Raw genomic sequence first — 9,056 nt, 5'->3', positions numbered from 1 at the left:
TTTTTTTCCTTTATAACCTAAAAACGTTTTTATGCATGCACACCATTTCTTCACCCCATTTTCTCATACTTACACTCCCATTTCTCTCTCAAAATACTCTTAACTTCATACTTGATCATCTCCAAGAATTTTCCCCATCATTTAGCTTCAAAAACAACCCTTAATCATCATAAGAAAAACCATACAAGAACACTTCAAGAATCCTTTCAAGAACACAAGTTTACTTCCAATCTTTCATCCAATTCCATCACTCTTTTGGTTCTAGGTTCTTACTCCTCTTTTACAGCAATCTTGTCCAAGTAACTTGAGGTAGTAACTTTGTTCATAACCTTATTCGATTCATATATATATAGCTATCTTATTTTATGGTATAAAATTTTAACAACAAGAACATAGTTTGAATGTTTTCAAACTTGTTTTCAAACTAAATAGATCCTTCTAACTTAACTTTTAAAATACTACAAGACCTATAATATAACTTAAATATATGCTAATTTAACAAGGTATAACTTGGTTTTTCAAAGAACACCTTAAAACTGAATCTACGGTGTCGGAGTGTAACCGGGGGCTGTTTTGGGTTGGATAATTAAAAACTATTTTGAACTTTGAATTGGAGGCTTATTTTCTGGAAAATTGATATTTACTATGAATATGTTAACACATAAAAATTTCATGATTTAACTCAAAGTATAAGTATTTTTAGAAAAATAATCATTTAAGGTTGTTTATATGATGGAAAATGATCAACTCCATAAGTTTCACTAAAGTTTGACCTATGACCTGTGATTTCGAATACAAACTAAGGTATTTACAGTTCATAGTCTTAAAGAGGGACTCAATCCAAGGAAGTGGCAAGTTGAATCAACGAAAACGGAGTTGTAACGAAGAAACTATGACCAAAACGAGATCGGATATCTAAGACTAGTTTAGCTACGAAAATAATTGGAGAAAATTAAATAAATCACATCTTTTTAAAATAACATGATATTTTATATATATGTACTCATAATTTAATTTTATATGGTTCAGGATCACCCGTAAACAATACGAGAAGATTAATCATAAGATCCCATGATTGTACGCAACACGTCATTTGACAACACCGGTACTTTATGTACGCAACACGTCATTTGACAACACCGGTACCGTGGGTCAAGATTAATCTCGACCAATACATATACGATGGGGGTTTTTATTTATTTCATTGGGGGTTTATTAAACACCTAAAAATGAACCATTAAAATTGAATTACTAACACCGGACTGCTAACTACGGACTAAGAAATTATTAAAACTATTAAAAGTATAAAAAGTATATATATGTGACGATTGTTTAAAATAGAAATATATTGATAAACTATATATGGATAGGTTCGTGATATCAATCGGAGACCAAGTCGAAATTACATATCTTCAAGACAAAAGTGAGTATATAGTCCCACTTTTAAACTCTAAGTATTTCTGGATGAGAATACATGTATTTTATGTTTTACGTTATGGACACAAGTAACTGAAAAATATATTCTACGTTGAGTTGTACCACTGGCATACTTCCCTGTAGCTTGGTAACTGTTATTTACAGCGGTATTGTAAACGCGAATCCTGTTGATAGATCTATCGGGCCTGACAACCCCAACCGGACTGGACGACCAGTATTCAACGGTTGCACAGTACTTCGTTTTGTGACTACACTTGGTACGGTGTAGTAAGATTTCATAATAAAGGGAATATGCGACGTGATTAAATGTTAAGTATGGTTACCAAGTGCTCAACCACTTAGAATATTTTTATTAAAATGTTTATATATGAAATCTTGTGGTCTATATTTATATCGCTGCCGGCACTAAACCTATATCTTACCAACTTTATGTTGACCTTTTAAAACATGTCTATTCTCAGGTGATTTCTAAAAGCTTCCGCTGCAACATGTTGAATTTAAACAAGATCTTGAGTATGCATATTTGTGTCAAAAATAAAACTGCATATCGGAGGATTTGTAATGTAAAATATGCTAGAAATCGTATTGTTATCATCACATGTAAAGTTTGTAAGTCTAAGATTATCGCTAAACGATAATCATCTTTATTTTGTCTAAAGCTTGTATCAAAATAAGAATTATGGTTTGTAATGTAAAATATATGCAGTTGTTCTTTTAAAAATGTCGCATATAGAGGTCAATACCTCGCAATGAAATCATACGTTATCTAACACGTTCTTATGGTTAAGGACGGGTTATGACAGCATTGCTTATCATGACAAAAATATTAAATCATATAGAGAATTGGTTTAGATAAATCGAAATTTTCCGGGTCATTATAGTTATGAACAAGGTTACTACCTCAAATTTAGAAGGTAAACCTACTGGAAATGACAAGAAATAATCTTGAGCTTGAAAGGATCTTTGATAGCTTGGAAACTCTTGAAGTAGAATCATGAATTGAAAACAAATTCGAGTAAAATTACTACATGATTTAAGATAGTTATAGTTATAGAAATCGAATCAAAGCTTGAATATGAATATTACGTTGATTTAGAATGATAAACTACTGTAAGTAAATGAATATTTGTTGATGTTGGATGATTACTTGAAATGGATTAGAAGGATTGATAGTAATCTAGCAAACTTGAAAGGATTTTTCGAAGTGTTCTTGATGTGTTCTTGAATGATTCTTTTTATGGTGATCGAAGCCTGATTATGAGATCAAATCTTACTGAATATGATGAAGGTTAAAAGAGGTGGTAGTGTGTGTGTTTTGAGAGTAAAATGATGTAGTAATCTAGCATGAAATGGATGTATATATCCATGCATATACACGTTTTTTTTTAACAAGTCAACAAAGGTTTTTAGTTTTGTTATTTAGCTTAATTATTTGATGCTAGATGTTAAATGATGGTTCTCACATGTTTCCTAAATCATTTAGGGCTGCTAAGAGCTGAATTATTATGTGTATATACCAATAATATATACATCTAGAAGCTGGGTATTATACGGGTACAAATACCGTATGAATACGAGTAGAATTTTGATGAAAACGAATGGGAATACGATTATAACTATCTTTGTTAAGTATAAGTATTTTGATATATGTATTTAAGTCTTTCAAATGTGTAAATACATCTTATTACAATACATATATATACATTTTAATTTAAGCCGTTATTTCGTCGTTAATCGTTACATGTATATATTGTTTCGAAACCCTTAAGTTAATAGTTTCATTTTATGTTTATATCCCATTGTTAATATACTTAATGAGATACTTAAATATCATTTTATCAAGTTATATATATATATATATATATATATATATATATATATATATATATATATATATATATATATATATATATATATATATATATATATATATATATCCATATATATTCCATTACATCATTTTTACAAGTTATGACGTTCGTGAATCGTCGGACAAACTGGGTGATCAATCGTTTATGTAAAATCCGTTTTAAACATTCATGTCTTAACAAGTTTGATTGCTTAACATGTTGGAAACATTTATGCATGTAAATATTAATCTCATATATATAATCATGGAAAAGTCCTGGTCATTACAATATCTCTCCACATCCATCAATATCTATACATCCACATTAGCGAGCCTACATATATGCCCGTGAATTCCAGGACATCGTTAATTATTTATTTTTATTTTTTTTACAAACGATGATTAAAAATTTTACAGTACACCAATAAACAAGATAGCTCAGTGGTTGAGACTCAAAATTCCTTACAAGAGGTCTCATGTATTTAGTGGTGGTCATGAATGGGTTGGAAACAGCCAGTGAGTAATCTTGCTCGGTAACATATATCAGAGTATGAGATCTAATTATTCGCGCTCTAGGTAGTCCTAACAGAAAAAACCTTCCATCTTTTGCTTTTTTGACCAATATAATTGTAGGACCCTATCTTTGAAATCTTTAAAAATATTTGTTAAAGAAATCATATATATAGACTCGACTAATTATGTACAAAATTTTTTACATCCGAGTGGCCAAAACTTGCATACCAATCATGTGAACTTGATGCACTATCATTTGTACATTATCTACTTCTTTATTCATATATATTTGTTTATATAAATATAAATTTCTATTTAACCCAAAGCTACATTCTAAATGTTTGTTAGAAAACACAATGATATTTCAAGTAGTGAACAAAGAGAAATTACAGAATAAAACATTTTTCATACAAACAATGCAGTCTCTAATTTACATTGAAATGCTAAATAATTAAACAAAAGTATTTGGATACTTTTTTTTTTCTTTCGAATAACAGTTTGGGATCACTCAGCGGGGCTAAAGCACCCACTCAATCGTCTCACGCAGTTGCATAAACTGCTCCGAATTAGTGCCTTGGAGGAAACCCAGACCAATAGACCATTACACTGGACTAACAACACAAAGATAAAAAATATTTAAATATTGACTATTTTCTTCAACAAAAAAAGAAAAAGAAGGATTTGACTACCTAGCTTATATCCATATCCAATTATTCATCCATATTTATAAATAGAAATTTACTAATATTTTCCAAATTTAACGAAAATTAAATTTTATTGAAATAATTGTTTTTAAATGTATAACTTTGTTAATTACAATATAGTATGATTTACATTATTATATTGAAAAAAAATTATAACTTATAAAATGATAGTATTAACTTGTGTCTTATGTAACTACTAACTTTAGGCAAGATTCCGGTGATTAATAGATGGGTGAAGTAGATAGTAGATGAAACATATTAAAAAAAAAAAAAAAAAAAAAAAAAAAAAAAAAAAACCTTTGCAACCATATATACAGTGTATAGTTACAGATAATTAGATATTACAAAAGACAACATAAATCAATTCCTTAAATAAAAGAATTATGTTACCAGTTTATTTAGCTAGAATGTCAACACAAAATATATATCTCATGCACCTATTTTTGTATAATATTATCAAGGAAATTAATTTGGATCGTCCAAATCTAATGAGAAATTATGCATGCATGAGCAACTATAAAAGCATGATAAGTGATTCACAAATGAATTAACCTGTTTTCTGTTTCTCAATTCATTTCAAAAGATGAATTCTTCTCCGGTTGCCACTCTGATCTTATTCTCTTTGTTTTTCTCTTGCAATGTGGCAACAACGATTAGTTCACAAGATAATATTCATACCTTGTTTCAACTTCCTTCTTCTGTTTCCAAATCGAAACCTGATCATCAAGGTAATCCCACTTTCATTTTCATAATTATTTATTTTTCCAGTAATAATATGTAGTATATTTAATAGTAACTGTTTTGTTCTTTTTTGAAACAAAATGTTACGCTCAAGGTGATACATACATCGGTTTGATTATGTCATACTCTTACACATGTGTATGAATTCATACAAGTGTCGACCTTTCACTATATACCATTCTAATTAAACATTTGTAGACACAAGCACTTTTTTGATAAGAAATGTTACACTTTAAAAAAATATGAATACAAAAGGATGTAGCTACGTTCCTCTTTATTTATCTGTCTTCACCTCACATGTAAGTGTGCGCTTTTACTAGATATGTTTATTACAATTTAACTCTCTTTCTGAATAATAATTTTTTCTTTATTTAGTAGTCCGTATAAAGACAGACTCCGTATATATTATTTGCATAGAAAATGATAGTTTAGTTTCCATATCACGTGTTATAAAATGATACAGTATAACATAATCATCAAATGATGATGGTTATAATGATCTTGTTGATATACGGACTATTAGTCATTTTTCATATAATTATATATTTGATATTTAATTTGAATTTGATGATTGTCTATTTTAGGTGGAGGGTTTGCAAGTGGAAGCATAGATTTGGGAGGTTTAGTTGTGACTCATGTGACATCATTCAAGAAAATATGGTCAATGAATGAAGGTGGCTCCGGGACAACATTTTATGATCCTGTTTCAATCCCACATGGTTTTTCAAGTTTAGGATCATATGCACATCCAAACAACATCCCACTTTTTGGACATTTTCTTGTGGCAAAAGATGTGTCAAACAATCCCGTTAAACCAAGTCTCAAATCACCAACTGATTACGTTCTTAAGTGGTCTAGCCACTCGTTAAATAGAAAGAAAAAAGACGGTGAAGCTTACGTGTGGCTCCCAATCGCCCCGTACGGCTACAAGGCTATTGGGTACGTGATCACTCGCGAATTTAACAAGCCGTCACTTGATAAAGTGAGTTGCGTTCATGTCGACTTTACAGATGATCATGATCACATTCCAATGAAGCAATCGAATATTATTCCAAATGATGATCAAATGACGGTTTTATTTGAGAACAAGAACGTTATTGATATGAACGGTTTGCAAGTTCATAGTTCTATGGGTGGTTTCAAGATCAAAAACGAACGTCTAGGGAAGTTGAAGGCTAATGATGACTTGGAAAACATGCCGAATATGACACAAATTCAAGAGTGTATAAACAAGTACTCTCCCATCATTTATTTCCATTCGGATGAAGAATACCTGCCTTCATCGGTTGATTGGTTTTTCGATAGTGGCGCATTGCTTTACTGTAGCCAAGGGGAAGAGTCTTACCCGGGAGCAATTGAGAAAAATGGTACGAACCTTCCACAATTTGGTCCGGATGATGAAACTTATTGGCTCGATCTTCCGGTTGATGATTCGAGTAAAGATAGAGTTAAGATTGGTAATCTACAAAATGCTGCTTCTTACGCTCATGTTAAGCCGGTTGGTGGAGGACTATTTACTGATATTACCATTTAGGTGTTTCACCCTTTTAATGGTCCATCAACGGCAAAAGTGTTGTCTTTTACTATACCATTAGGAAAGGTGGGTGAGCATGTAGGTGATTGGGAACATATCACATTAAGGATAAGCAATATTAATGGAGAGTTGAATAGTGTATACTTTGCGAGACATAGTTGGGGCGAATGGATCGGTGCATCGGGGCTGGAATTCGACGCGAATAATAGAATAGTGGCTTACTCGGCGTTACATAGCCATGGATTGTATGCAAGATCAGGGGATGTTCGTTATGGATGGGTAGGTGCAAAAGTTGCTGGCATGCTAGACAAGTTGGCCCCGAGCGATAAGGTTATGGACACGAGTGCTTGCACGGTGGTTGTGGCAGCCGAGTATTTGGGTGGTGTGGTTGTTGAGCCACCGTGGTTGAACTATACGAGGAGGTGGGGTCCACATATAGATTATAATGTTGAAGATGCATTAGGTTCTGTAGTAAAAATGTTACCATGGTATCAAAGGATAGTTATTGGGCAAATTATTAAAAGATTACCAAAAGAATTGTTTAGTGAAGATGGACCAACAGGACCAAAAGCTAAGAGGAGTTGGAATAGAGATGAGGAACTTTACTTAGTTCAACTAAGACCCGAGGCTATTTAATTTTATTTACCATTACTATTTTTGATGCAGTTGGTTAAATCTTGAAGCTACATATATATACTAAAGTATTTTTATGGTTTTTATTTTTATTTTTATGGTAGTGCTATTTTACTCAATTGTTTGGCATATTAGCTACTCCGTACAATACTAATGAAAATCTGGATGGTTTTTGTCTCTGTTTAGTACTAGTATTTTTGATGGCTTTTAGACCTTTTTAACATCTTATTGAAAGCAAGATTTCCAACTTGTATATACATATCGTTTGTCGAAATTATTAATATGTACTTAATAAACTTAAAGAAAATAATAAACAATAAACAGGCAACACAATATTGAGTATATATTATTAATTTTATATAGAGTAACATACCCTACTATATAATACGGAGTACAATGCAAATCAGATGATAAATATAAATATTAAATATTTCTAATTAAAATAAAGTAATATTATATTAGTTAAAACTAATTAATCATGAATTCTAGTTAGTTACTCCAGCGTTACTCGTAAAATTCTTCAACTTTCATTTTTACACACATTAGTCTCTTTTAATTGGTACTCCGTATAATAATAAAATTTATATTTATAATCTGATAATTCAAAATATAATGGACGGATGGAGTATTGAATTGAATAACACTTGTTAATTCGTTTTCTTTAAAGGAGGTGATACTCACACACTTTTTTTTATCTATACACACTAACTTACTAATATACTCTTACTTATGATAATGCAGGTTCAATTTTCTAGATAAATTTAGAGATATAATTGTAACTATTACTATTATGCCAAAAAGTGTACATGAATAAAAAAAGAGTGTGTGAGTATCACCTCCCTTTCTTTAGCCCCTTCTCCGTTCATATTAATTTGTAATTACTCTTAACAAAAAATATAAAAATAATACTCCGTATGAAAGATATATTTTCCATAGTAATTATAATTCCACAAGTATATATGATTGACCAAGTTTTATTTTCTCATACTAATACTATGTTATCTGCAAGAGTGAGTTACGCTTATTTTTGTGTTTAGTATGTCGATCTGTTTTTCATTCTCATGTTCAGCATATTATGGTTGTACAAATATCTAGAAACTTTTTTGCTCCGTTGGTCTCTATTATACTTCATATTGCTAACAGCGTCCCTCAAGTAAATTTTTTGCATTTAGAATCCTTTGGTTATCAAAATTTTGCAATCTGCATCCCTCCCTCAACTTTTCGTCCAAATGATCCGTTAAGTGTCATCATATGAGTAACACGTGATGGGTATTTTCATCTTTTTAATACACTTTCAGCCTTCAATACCTTATATCTAGCATTTCTCCCTCACATCTCTACAAACATTTCTGGAACAAAGCAACCTAATTAAATCAAACCTTGAAATCTAAATCAAACCTTGAACATGACCCACAACCTAAAATATAAATCAAACATCAATATCAAAATCGAAAACTCTGAAACTTTAAAAGTAAATGACAAAAACATGCACTCTTCATTCTCATTTAGATCTTCATCTTCATCTTCTTCTTCATCATGAACTCTAAAATAAATCCAAAAATCAAAATAACATGTTAACATATATTTCACAATCATGAACCCTAATAATATAATTCTTCTTCACAATCAACATATATTTCAACAA

General features: G+C 30.8%; 1 pseudogene; it reads left to right on the top strand.

Moving 5' to 3' along the window:
• Positions 1-5,086: 5,086 nt before the first annotated feature.
• On the top strand, positions 5,087-7,414 carry LOC139875500 (hypothetical protein At1g04090-like; annotated as a pseudogene).
• Positions 7,415-9,056: the final 1,642 nt, after the last annotated feature.

The sequence above is a fragment of the Rutidosis leptorrhynchoides genome, chromosome 1, assembly GCF_046630445.1.
Source record: "Rutidosis leptorrhynchoides isolate AG116_Rl617_1_P2 chromosome 1, CSIRO_AGI_Rlap_v1, whole genome shotgun sequence".
Lineage (NCBI taxonomy): Eukaryota > Viridiplantae > Streptophyta > Magnoliopsida > Asterales > Asteraceae > Rutidosis > Rutidosis leptorrhynchoides.
This window is presented reverse-complemented; position numbering and strand designations above follow the sequence as displayed.